The sequence below is a fragment of the Heteronotia binoei genome, chromosome 21 (assembly GCF_032191835.1).
Source record: "Heteronotia binoei isolate CCM8104 ecotype False Entrance Well chromosome 21, APGP_CSIRO_Hbin_v1, whole genome shotgun sequence".
Lineage (NCBI taxonomy): Eukaryota > Metazoa > Chordata > Lepidosauria > Squamata > Gekkonidae > Heteronotia > Heteronotia binoei.
Genome location: NC_083243.1, coordinates 59,062,148 through 59,075,308, shown reverse-complemented (window position 1 = coordinate 59,075,308; position 13,161 = coordinate 59,062,148).

The window sequence follows — 13,161 nt, the reverse complement described above, 5'->3', positions numbered from 1 at the left end:
AAAATGATAGTCATAAAGAAGACAGCCAGTTTGGTGTAGTGGTTAAGTGTGCGGACTTTTATCTGGGAGAACCGGGTTTGATTCCCCACTCCTCCACTTGCAGCTGCTGGAATGGTCATGGGTCAGCCATAGCTCTCACAGAGCTGTCCTTGAAAGGGCTTCTGTGAGAGCTCTCTCAGCTCCACCCACCTCACAGGGTGTCTGTTGTGAGGGAGGAAAGTGTAAAGGAGATTGTGGGCTGCTCTGAGACTCTGAGATTCGGAGTGGATGGTGGGATATAAATCCAATATCATCAATAATGAAGGCAGAGTCCAGACTGTCAAATGAATCATATAATAATATAATTTTGATGCTAAGGTCTGGTCTCAAGCATGTAACAAATGCACTCTGCTTTAGTTCCACTCGCATATGTACTACTGGGCATCACTAGTGTCCTCAGTGGATATGTGTGCCTGTAACTTTTCCCCATTTCCCTGAAGAAATAGTAGTGACATTAGTTACCTCCTTTGTTTCTCATATATGAGTGGCAAACACATGCATATTTCTTATAGACAGAAATAATATTCATGCAACGAGTACATGGAGAGATTATTTTCTTTGACAATAATAAAAAAGATCCATATATTATTGATATTGGGCAACTGTGATAATTCACCACCTGGATTTTCCTGTTTGGACTGGAAAATCTGGAAGTTTCATGATTAGAATAGCACTCTATTGACCAAGATGTGTGTCCTCTCCCTTATTGTCCCTCTGGATCCTCTATGCCCTGCTTCCACTCAGGACTGTGTTGCCACAAATGTTACTTACCAGTATTGCACACGAAATAAGGAAGTCTCTTAACATTTGGGGCGCAAGTGGTCTTACAGCCCTTGTGGGGTTTTTTTTGAGGTTTGAAAAGTTCAGGTGAATAGCCTTGCTGTTCTGAAGTAGCAGAACAAAGTTTGAGTCCAGTGGCACCTTTTAAGACCAACAAAATTGTATTCAAGATATAACCTGCCATGTGCAAGCACGCTTCAGATCCAGATAAACAGAATTTCCTCAGCCATTATATATAGAAAGAGAGAGGGTGTGGAGTTAAGTTGTCAGGAAGGGCCAATTATTTTTACCTCTTATTTGTAATAATAGATTAGATTAGTAGATTGCAATGTGACATAATGAACAGTAGAATAAAGTTAAGAGTCCAATGGAACCTTTTAAAACCAATAAAGTTTTATTCAAGGTATGCACTTTCATGTGCATGCACATTTCTTTAGATAAAAAAAAACCCTCATAATGAATAGTAGAAATTGGAATGTATTTCTCTGGTCTGGGAAAATAAATCTGCACAGACAACCACCCCACTTCAAAGAAGAAGATGCTGTAAAGTTGCCTCCATGCTTGAGAGGAGACTGATGGCAGGGTCTCAATTAATTCCTTTCAGCCTTCTACAATTAACATCAGTCTCCAATGTTCACATATTTATTTCCTTCACTGTTTTTGTTTCAGAATTGAACCCAAACAAATTATTACCATATAAAGTAAGCTTATTATTCCTATTTGATCCTTGAACCTGTTAAACATCTTCATTATGCTGTATAATAATTTACTGCTCACCCTCTGGACTGGAAATTTTAAATTTTGCTTCTGTCTCTGTCTTGACTCTAATTGGCCTTTGTTGGTGTTAAAGCTGCCACTGGACTCAAACTAGGTTTGAAAAGATTTATACACACACACATCTGAAATTGAAAGTAATGTTTCATATTATGTGTGTGCAGGCCTCATTTTGAGCAGAAGCTCACAAGAGCGGAGCTCAGGAACCTCTAAATTTTATTGTGCTCTTTCTTTGTTGTTGTTGTTGTTCAGTCGCACAGTTGAGTCTGACTCTTTGCGACCCCATGGACAAAGTCACGCCAGGCCCCCCTGTCTTCTACCATCCTCCAAAGTCTGCTCAAATTCTTGTTAGTTACATCAACTGTCCAGCCATCTCATCTTTTGCCATCCTCTTCTTCTTTTGCCTTCTGTCTTCCCCAGCATCAGGACCTTCTGCAGTGAGTGCTCCCTTCTCATTTGGTGGCCAAAGTATTTGAGCTTCAGCATCAGCATCCGACCTTCCAGGGAGCAGTCTGGGTTGATTTCCCTTAGGACTGACTGATTTGATCTTCTTGCAGTCCAAGGGACTCTCAAGAGTCTTCTCCAGCACCACATTCCAAAAGCATCTATTCTTCTGCGCTCGGCCTTCCTTATGGTCCAGCTCTCACATCCATACATTACTACTGGGAATACCATTGCTTTAACTATACGGACTTTTGTTGGCAGGGTGATGTCTCTACTTTTTATTATACTGCCCAGGTTCACCATAGCTCTCCTCCCAAGGAGCAAACATCTTTTAATTTTATGGCTACAGTCATCATCTGCAGTGATCTTGGATCCCAGAAATGTGAAGTCCATCACTGTTTCCATGTCTTCCCCTTCTATTTGCCAAGGTGTGATGGGGCCGGATGCCACGATCTTAGTTTTTTTGATGTTGAGTTTCAAGCCTACTTTTGTGCTTTCCTCTTTCACCCTCAACAAGAGGTTCTTTAGGTCTTCGTCACTTTCTGCCATTAGAGTGGTATCATCTGCATATCTGAGGTTGTTGATGTTTTTCCTGGCAATCTTAATTCCGGTTTCTGCTTCATCCAGGTCAGCATTCTGCATGATGTACTCTGCATATAAATTAAGCAGGGTGACAAAATACATTCTTGTCAAACTCCTTTTCCTTTTCTAAACCAATCAGTTGTTCCATATCCTGTTCTGACAGTTGCTTCTTGACCCTTATACAGGTTTCTCAGGAGACATGTGAGGTGGTCTGGTACTCCCATCTCTTTAAGGACTTGCCACAGTTTGTTGTGATCCATACAATCAAAGCCTTTAGCGTAGTCAATGAAACAAAAATAGATGTTTTTTCTGATACTCCCGTGCGTTCTCCATAATCCAGCGAATGTTGGCAATTTGACCTCTAGTTTGACTGCATCCAGCTTACCTTGATTCATAGATCTTACATTTCACGTTCCAATGCAGTATTGTTCTTTGCAGCATTGGACTTTCCTTACACCATCAGACACATCCACAGCTGAGCATCCTTTCGGCTTTGACGCAGCCGTTTCACTCTTTCTGTGGTTACTTGGACTTGCCCTCCACTCTTCCCCAGTAGCATATTGGGCACCTTCTGACATGAGGGGCTCATCGTCTAGCACCATATCTTTTACCTTTTGTTACTGTCCATGGGGTTTTCTTGGCAAGGATACTGGAGTGGTTTGCCGTTTCCTTCTCCAGTGGATCACATTTTGTCTGGGTTCTCAGCTGTGGCCTGTCCATCTTGGGTGGCCCTGCATGGCATAGCCCACAGCCTCACTGAACCGCGCAAGCAAGGCAGCGATCCATGAGAGGGCAGCGATCCCTCTTTCTTTCTTTCTTTCTTACCCTCCCCCCCAATACGTGCTTTTGGGCTCCATTGTTCAAACCCCCTCTGATAATTTTGCTGAACTCTAAGATTTGATAAACTTTCTAATATTTTTCTCCACAAAAAAAATGGGGAAATAACCAAAATATATAAAGCAGATAGACGGAAAACTTCATCATGCCACTGTGACCACGTAAAAGGTAAAAAAGGTAGACACCTGTGCAAACACCAGTCATTTCCGACTCTGGGGTAACATTGCATCACGACTTTTTCACAGCAGACTTTTTAATGGGGTGGTTTGCCATTGCCTTCCCCAGTCATCTACACTTTCCCCAAGGAAGCTGGGTTCTCATTTTACTGATCTCAGAAGGATGGAAGGCTGAGTTAACCTTGAGCCAGCTACCTGAATCCAGCTTCCACCGGAATCAAACTCAGGTCATGAGCAGAGAGCTCAGACTGCAGTACTGCAGCTTTACCACTCTGCATCACATAGGAGAAAGTAATTTAAAAACTTTGATGGGAGAAAGGTTTTATTATAACAATTCTAATTCAAGAAGCATTTTAAGGTAGATGCTGAGCTGATATAATTTAGTTAGTACATCTTCTGGTGATGTCACAGGTGTGTAGCGTATGTAAATGAGTTGTGATAATGAGCTCCAGTACCTCTTTTTCTACAAAATAACTCCTTTGTGTGTGTATAATATCTATCTATCTCTGTGTGTGTGTGTGTATGAAGAAATGTGCCTGCACATGAAAGCTCATTCCTTGAATAAATTTTTGTTGGTCTTAAAGGTGCCACTGGACTCAAAATCTTTTCTGCTGCTTCAGACCAACACAGCTGCCCACCCAGATCTAGGTTTGAAAAGTAACATATTAAAGAGGGGGAAATCAATTATTAATAAATCATGCTTTGTTATGTAAATAGTGTAGGTTTGGAATCTGAAGTTCAATAAATGCATTTCCTTGTCTTAGAAGGGCTTTGCCTGTCCTCCTTGATTTATAGTGGCAACTTAAAGAATAGCTCCCAGCACTGGCGCTTAAATTTAAAACAGAGAAAGAGAGATTTACTATAAATCACATTTGATTGTGTTAAGATCCAGTTTCTTTTTAAATATGGTTTTCTTTGACTCCCTCATCTTCCACACAGTACCCTAGTGTTTCAAAATCTGAACATTAAATCCTACTGATAGATATACAGCTCTCTGTGCAATCCCTCTGCCTTACTGCATACTTCACCAATAAAAGCCTGTATTTATAAGTGTCATAGATGGGGTGTTGAGCTAAAGATCACTTCAGAAACCTAAGCGTGATTGTTATAATTATTGGATCTTTATTTTTAAAATTGTGTGGATCTTTAATTTTTTCAACGTTAAGATCAAATGCTGACATACAAACACTGTATATATAATACATTGCATATTTCACAACACTTCATTCTATATTGTTTCCTATTTAAGAAAATGTCCAAAATTGTAATCTTCAAATAAAATTCAAATGATTATTAATCTGGTAACCATAAAGTTTCATAATAATAAGATTCCCCAAGTGAAGAGAAAAAATATTTAAGACTCTTGTGGGAGCTTAAGCCTATAAATTCTCTTGAACACATGAAGCTGTCTTATACTGAACCAGACCATTGGTCTTGGTGGTAGATAGTGCTGTCAAATGGTGACCTTGTAGACAACAAACTAAGAAGTGGCTTGCTATAACCTGCCTCTGCATAGAAACCCTGGACTTCCTTGGTGGTCTCCCCATCCCAGTACTACCCAGGGCTGACTCTGCTTAGCTTCCAAAATCTGACAATGTCAGGGTAGCCTGGACCATCTAGGTCATGGCCCATGGAACCATCTGAGTTATTATTGTCTGGTAGTAGCTCCCCAGTATCTCAGACACAGGTACTGTACCTTACTTACTACCTGATCCTTTAAACTGGGGATATTAGAGACTGAACCTGGAACTTTCTGAATTCAAAACAGATGCTATAGAACTGAACTGAGCCACAGTTCCTCTTCAGCTGTTAAAAGCATGAACCGTGGTAGGCATGTAGTTAAAATAGAATCCTGAGTTTGGCAAACAGAGCACAGCCACCTTATCATTGATGCCATACACATGAATTTGGTCCTGGGACACTCGTGATGAAGACAGTCTGGTTTGGATCCACTGGACCATTTCAGAAGATAAAAGGATTTTGTCTGCAGAATTCTCATCTCCTCCATCGGCTACAGCCCCAAATGTCCCCCTCCCCATGCTGTTCCTGGGTAGATATATTCCTAAGAGTGGTAGATGTGATTTAGGGAAACAGTAACTTCATTCCTGGGTGTTTATTTTCAGTACAGAGACTGGTGAAACAATTTCTGCCATGCTTAGAATGTTGGTCAGACTGCACCCTCTGAACCAGCTGTGGGAAGCTCTTGCTGATTCCAAGGGAATTTTATTCATATCAGTGCTGTGTACGAAATAGACAGGGTCATCTTGTAGAAAAATAGGTGGTGGAGCTCATTAGCATAACTCGTTAGCATATGCTACCCCCCCCCACCAGCCAACAGCAACCCGATGTAAGAAAGGAGAGCCCCAAGTGAGTGAGGCCTGCTTGGGCTGGCTAGAGATCCAGCCAGCCCAAGCAGGCCTTGCTCACCTGGGGCTTTCCTTGGCTGCCCCCCTACAGTCAAAAGGCCAGCAAGTCACCTGCCACCCCAAATCACATAAGAAATGGAGAAAGGGTAGTGTGGGCCTCTCCAGGGGTTAATGAGGGCTGCTGGGGGTGTGGCAAAGCTCCTGGTAGCTGGCTGCTCTCATAATCCAGGGATTATTATGCAGCTGCACCTACTATTCAATGGACAAGGTAGATGGGGAGGAGGAGAGGGAACCCTCAGAAAGCTTCAGGAGCTGCACTCCTATGAGCTCCTGCTGAATTCAAGACATGGACAGAGGTAGATAGCCTAATAGCCAGAGTTAGGACCAAGCCACAAAATTCATTACAGGGGACCCCAGTTATGCCCTAGTACTGGACCAATTTCCATCCCTCTCTTATCACCTTAGATACTGAAGCAGCAAATTCCAGGACTCCAGAAGCAAGGACCAAAAAAAGAATTCTCAACTGGTTGCCTTATCTATTAGTTATACCCCACTTTTTAACCTGATTGGCTTCCAAAGCACCTTACAAGTAAAACCAGTAAACACATTTATTTAGAGAATATATATGCCTTCCTAAGGATAGTCACAGTAAAAAACAATACCATAAAGCCATAAAACAGTCACATAAATTATCAATATTAAAAACAAGCCAATAAAACAGCATAAAATAGTCACTGAGCAAGCAAAAAAAACCCAATTAAAGTCATGCACAAGAGCTACATGCAGTGGTTATTGTGTGGCCAACCTAAAAGTCACATTTTTAAAAACCTGGGCTCATAATAGCCACCAGTTTACTGCTGGTATTTCTGAATCCTTACAGAGAGGCATGTGTCTCCTTTTGAGGAGAAATAAGGAAGGAGAGGGATTAAAAAGTAAAAAGAAAAGGTCTTGGATGACTGCAAAATGGCTGGAGAAGGCAAGTCCTGAGTATTGATAGTTCCATATTTCAGCATGCACTGTCAAAGTAATTGAGTTTTCTTTACCATCATTTTTTTTACACTTTAGTTTCTTGCTTTTTGCAGTATTTTTATGCATTTTGCAATGGCCTTATGTATGTTTGTCTGGTATGCTTGGCCTCATAATCACCGCATGCACAATTGAACTGTTACCATGTCTAATCATAGTAATTAAACACAAAGTATAGTCATCCAAATACGTGTTCCTCTGCACAGAGAGAGTTCTGAGACAGGAAAAAAAATGCTGTGTGGTAAATTCTTCCTTCAGTGTACACAGATACACACAATACTGTGGGGTTTTTTTTAACCCTCCAGAGATTGTCTAGAGAGGCAAAAATATTCTTCTGTGATCCTTTGCACTTACACAGCCTCTCATTTAAACAGGGTTGCTGCCCATGCACGTTAACCAGCAGAATGTGTAGCTGCTTTGCACAGGTAGCAGCACAGTTTTAACAAGAAGCTCACATGTGAGAACTCTTTCATTCCGCCAACATCATGTTTAAATCAATCTTAGTACTTGGCAACTTGAATCTTCTTGTTGGGTCATTTGCAGAACCTTGATACAGTGAAACTGGAACATGACAATTCATGTTATGATGTTACAAGCAGAAGATACTCAAGAAATTGTGTTGGGCATCTCATTTCCCCCTCCCCAACTATTTCCTTTTCAATGAAAGCCCCCATTGCACCTCTCTTTTTCTGGCTTCCTTGTTTCCTTCCTACCCACCAGCCAACATACCTTTATGCCAATAGGGACATCTGTTTCTTAAAACTACAGGTATTGCTTCTATAATTTGGGGAGTGTTATGTCTTAAAACGTAAGCTAATGTACTGCATGGCGATCGCTACAGAGGCGACCAGGGGAAACCCACTGGTCCCCGGATGTAGCTCGCTAGATGCTCTGCCCATCAAGATCTGTGGTGGGAAGTTTGACTGGCCAGGATTGGACTGGTCAGACTGGGGGGCAGTTCTGGGGGATGTATATAAGCGGGACCCGGCCCGCGTGTTCGCTCTCTTGTAATGTACTACCTAATAAAGCATGTTGCCTACAACTCGTCTCGTCACTCAGTACATTACAGTGGCGATGAAGGTGGGATCCTAGCCAGGTAACTCCCGAAGAGGAACTTTGCGGACCTGGCCAGAGACGAAGAAGGCACCCCATCTAGGGAGACGGAAGCACCCGCTGCCGCAGCCACCATGGCTAACCTGGGCGGAACGACGGGTCGTCTCGAAGAGTTCAACCCCACTAAACCGGAGAGGTAGGAGACCTACACGGAGCGGGTCGATTGCTACCTTCGAGCAAACATGATAATGGTCGACAGGCGTAAGAGAGACGTGCTCCTGAGCGTCTGTGGAGAGGCCACGTTCGAGATCGCCAAGGGTCTCTCGGCCCCCGCAAGGATCACGGAGAAGACATACTAGGAGATAGTCCGACTCCTTACTGGGCAAGAGGGAGATTTTGCCCCTCCCAGTGGAAAGAGCGGGCGATTTAGCGCGCTTTAGGCGCGTCTTCAAGGGGCGGGGCTTCAGCGTGCCTTCTGAAGCCTCTGCTCCCCTCTCGTCAGTCCTCCTGCGGTGCTCGGTGGAGTGTGCTGTCATGCTCTTAGCTGGCATTGGGGGGGGGGGATTAGGCCTTGAAGGGCCGTTCGGCACGGAGTGTGGCACAGCGTTGGGCTCCGACCTTGTCATGGGACTGGTGCAGGGAGTCATTTTAGCACGGCGGGGCATCCTTCATCTTGCTGTCGGTCCCTTTACAAGGTCTGCACAGCGTGGTTCTGTGTCAGGACCTTCCCTTTTTCCCCTTGTGGTTGGCGGGTTTTTTTTTGGGGGGGTTGCAGGGGCGCTTTGTTGGGCAGCAGGGGGCTGCATTATTTGGAAGGCCTTATTCTGTCAAGCCCCTCGTTTCTCAGCGGGTCTCCCTCTTAGAGCCTGGTTGCCTTGGCAGCCATTTTAAGTGGGCCTGAGGCGGCAGCCAGCAGGAGGGTGAGCGTCAGCCATTTTATGAGGCACTGGAGTTGCTTTCTTCCCTCTTGCTTCTTGTCCCTGGTGGCCATTTTGTGCCTATTTTTTGCCTTGCCTCTTGTCCTTGGTGGCCATTTTAGGTGCTTTTGAGGCAGCAGCCATTTAAGTGGTGGCTTTTGGCCTTTTTTCTGAGTGAGGATATTGAGTGGTCTTTGGGGGGTTGTGAGACTTAGCCCCTGGGGCAGAGTGGTAAAGCTACAGTACTGCAGTTTAAACTCTCTTTCATTTTTGTTTGGTGCCATAATCCTTTTGGGTGGCAAACATGTCGGGGCAGAAAGGCGGTGGAAAATCAAAGGGTAAGCAGCCTGCTCATAAGGCTCCTAAGCCGCCCCAGAAGCGTCCTCTGCCCCCTTGTCTTCAGACGAGGAGGGAGAGGACGAGGTGAACACAGTCATTTTTCAGAGGCTGCAGGCCCTGGAACGGGCATCTGGACTTCCACCTTCTCAGATGCCAAGGAAAGGGCGGGTTCTTAAGCTGGCTTTGCAGGCGGATATACTGACCCGTTTGTCTATTTTGGAGGGCAGGTCTGCTGCGACTGCTAATGGAGGAGCTGTTGGGCTGGTCAGCTCGGATGCTGGATCTGGCCTGTTGTCCGGTGCAGTTGGTACGGGAAAAGCATTGGTGCCTGCTGTACCTCCTGGTAAGTTGGGGGATGAATCTTTGCCTTATACTGGGCCTGTGTGGCCCTGGGGGTCCTGGGAATCTGCCGTATCTAATGGGGCTGGTGCTGCTTCAGGTGGTTCCAGGACTCCTTCAACTTCGGGTGTGGGACAGCAGAATAACTGGATGTGGCCACATGGTCAGTTTGGCCCTTTCAGAAATTGGCCTGGGGCCGGGCAGCAGGGGGCAGCTGTGGCTTTAACTGGCGGATGGGGTTTCCCATCTCCTTACGGGGTGGTCCCTTTTGGTGCTATGCCTTTTGGTAAGGTTGCCTTACCTTTGGGCGATCACCTGCTGCCCGCTACAAGAGACAAAATCCTTAAGGAGGAATATGTTGACATATTCTCCCTTTTATTTAGGGAATTAGAAAAAATGGATAAGGAAGAGCTTGATGATAAAGAGAAGGAGAAGCTTAAGAAGAGGAAGGTTGATCGGACCTGGGCCAATTGGCTTCCAGGGTTTTTTATATATGCGGGAGTAATAGCATGTGCTCAGCCCTGGTGGGCAGCAGCGCTGATTCAGTACATGGACATCATATACAAAGGGTGTACGATGTTCAGCAGCCCAGCCTGGATTCAATATGAGCAGGAATTCAGGATGCGGGCTGCGTTGTACCCTTCTCTCCCTTGGAATCAGATTCACCAACAGTTGTGGCTGCAGGTGATGTCACCTGCGTGGCCCAATCTGGGGGACCGCTCTGACAGCGGTCACTTAGTTGCTAAGGGTTCCTTTTCTTCTTCCATTTCATAATCATCTTCCCGCAGCTCTGCAGGGCAGGCGGTTCAACCCCGCTTGCTTTGCTGGGAGTTTGGGTCGCAGGGGGTGTGCAGTCGGAAAGCTTGCCAGTTCAAGCATGAATGCCCCCTGTGTGCTGGCCCACACTCGTTTAACAACTGTCCAAGAGTTCGGCCACGCAAGGGTCAGAAAAGAACTGGAAAAAGGGCCCTAGCCTGATAAAGGTAGGACCTCTTGAGCAATGGCTTCGTAGGTACCCACATAGGGCTGACAGTTTATATTTGTTGAATGGCTTTATGTTAGGTTTTAGAATTCCTTTTCAGGGTTCTCAGGTACCAACTTGGTCTCGGAACCTCAGTTCAGTTAAGGGTTTGGAGCACGTAGTGGAGGCTAAGATTGCCAAGGAGCTGGCGGAGGGCAGGATTTTAGGCCCACTTGCTAGTCCTCCAGTGGTTAACCTTAGGGTTTCCCCTTTAGGGGTGGTGCCAAAGAAGGCGCCTGGTGAATTTCGTTTGATTCACCACCTTTCTTACCCCAGGGGTTCTTCTGTTAATGAGGGGATACCTGAGGAACTATGCTCAGTTAGGTATACTACCTTCGATCAGGCCGTGGTCGTCGTTCGACACTGTGGTCAGGGGGCTGAGTTGGCTAAATGCGATATCAAAGCTGCATTTCGCCTTCTCTCTGTCCATCCGGATGATTTTGAGCTTTTGGGTTTTTCTTTTGCAGGGCAATTTTACATGCCTATGGGCTGTATCGTGTGCTGCTTTCGAGTGTTTCAGCACATTTATTGAATGGGTTGTGTGCGAGAAAGTGGGTTTACAGGATGTTGTTCATTATTTGGATGACTACCTGTTTGTGGGCCCTGCGGATTCTGGACGCTGCTCTCAGTTGTTGTCCAGCTTTATTGAGCTGGCCACTGAGTTGGATGTGCTATTGGCCGAGGAAAAAACAGAGGGCCCGGCCCATTGCCTTGTGTTCTTGGGGAATGAGCTGGACACTTTAGCGCAATCATCCAGGATTCCTTGCCAGAAGCTGGAGGATTTGAGGGAAAGGATTAATACTTTCCTCTTCAAAAAGAAGGTTACGTTTCTTGAGCTGCAGCAGTTAGTTGGGCATCTTAACTTTGCTTGCAAAGTGGTTGCCCCGGGTAGGGCTTTTCTTCGCAGGTTCTGTGACACTATGGCAGGCCTTCACTTGCCCCAGCACAGGATCAGGGTTACTAGCAACATGAGGGAGGACCTGCAGGTGTGGCAGGAGTTTTTGGAATCCTTTAATGGGATTTCTTTTTCGAGAGAGGACATGAGGCTTGAGGCGGAGCTTCAGGTCATGTCCGATGCTGCTGGGTCATTAGGTTTTGGGGTCTACTTCTGTGGACACTGGTGCATGGAGGTGTGGCTGGATTCATGGGTACAGGCCGGTTTGAACCAGGATCTCATGTTTTTGGAATTTTTTCCCATTTTGGTTGCGGTTTGCCTGTGGGGGAGCGATATGGTCGATCACACTGTTCATTTTTGGTGCAACAACATGGCTGTTGTTCATGTTATTCATTCCCTTTCATCCAAATCGCAACAGGTTATGAGGTTGGTGAGGGCCTTCACTCTGCGTTGCCTGCGGCTTAACATTTTGTTTTTGGCCAAGCATGTTCCTGGGGTGAATAACGGGGTGGCTGATGCTCTCTCTCGTAAACAGATGGAGAGGTTTCGTCAGCTGGCCCCGGACGCCGATCTGGAGGTGGCGCCAATGCCCCAGGAGCTATGGCTGATTGGAGAGCCGAGGCCTGCAGAGCGATAGGCCTAGCCATTGTGCCTAGCACCAGGAAGTCTTACAAATGTGCTGTATGGCAGTTTGAAGACTTTACGGCCGAGGTAGGGTATCGCATTGTTTGGCCTCTCCCGGTGGAGCAGTTGCTCCATTGTTGTGTTTCCTTAAAAGTTAAGGGATTGGCCGTGTGATCAATTAGGGGACGCATGTCTGCGCTGGCCTTTGCTAGCAAGGCGTTAGGGTATAAGGAGGAAACAGCAGATTTTCATATTCGAAAGATGCTGGAAGGGTGGTCCAGAAAGATTGGGCCTAAGCCTGATACCAGGAACCCTATGTCTCCTGAGATTCTTAGGGGTTTGAAAGGGACATGGAGAGCAGTTTGTGCGTCTCATTTTGAGGCTGTTTTGTTTCACGCAGCCTCTTTGGGGTGCTGAGGATTAGTGAGTTGGTGGCAAGCTCCAGGATTGATGTTTCTGGCAGGGCTTTGTCACTAAGGTATATTAGGTTAACAGGGGGTAAGGTGGCTCTTACCATCCACCGATCCAAGACAGATCAAGAGGGCATTGGGACTGTGTTGGAGTTTGGTCCGTGTTCAGAGGTCGAGCTTTGCCCAGTTTCCGCATTGGCTGATTATTTGGCTGTGCGGGGAGGCTGCGAAGGGTTGTTGTTTTGTCATTTTGGAGGCAGCCCTCTGACAAAACATCCATTTTGGGCAGTGACGTCTAGGGCTTTAGCTTTGTTGGGGTTGTCTGGAGTGAGGTTTGGTACTCACTCCTTTAGAATTGGGGCGGCCTCTACGGCCGCGGCCTTGGGTTATTATTCTTTGTCCATCCAGCACCTTGGCCGTTGGCAGTCTCAGGCTTATAAAGATTATATTCGCCCTTTGCTCCATTCTTAGCTTTGTTATTCGGAGCTGGGGTAGTTTAAGGTTGGGTTTTATAACTTGTCTGTTTCTCTTTTTAGATG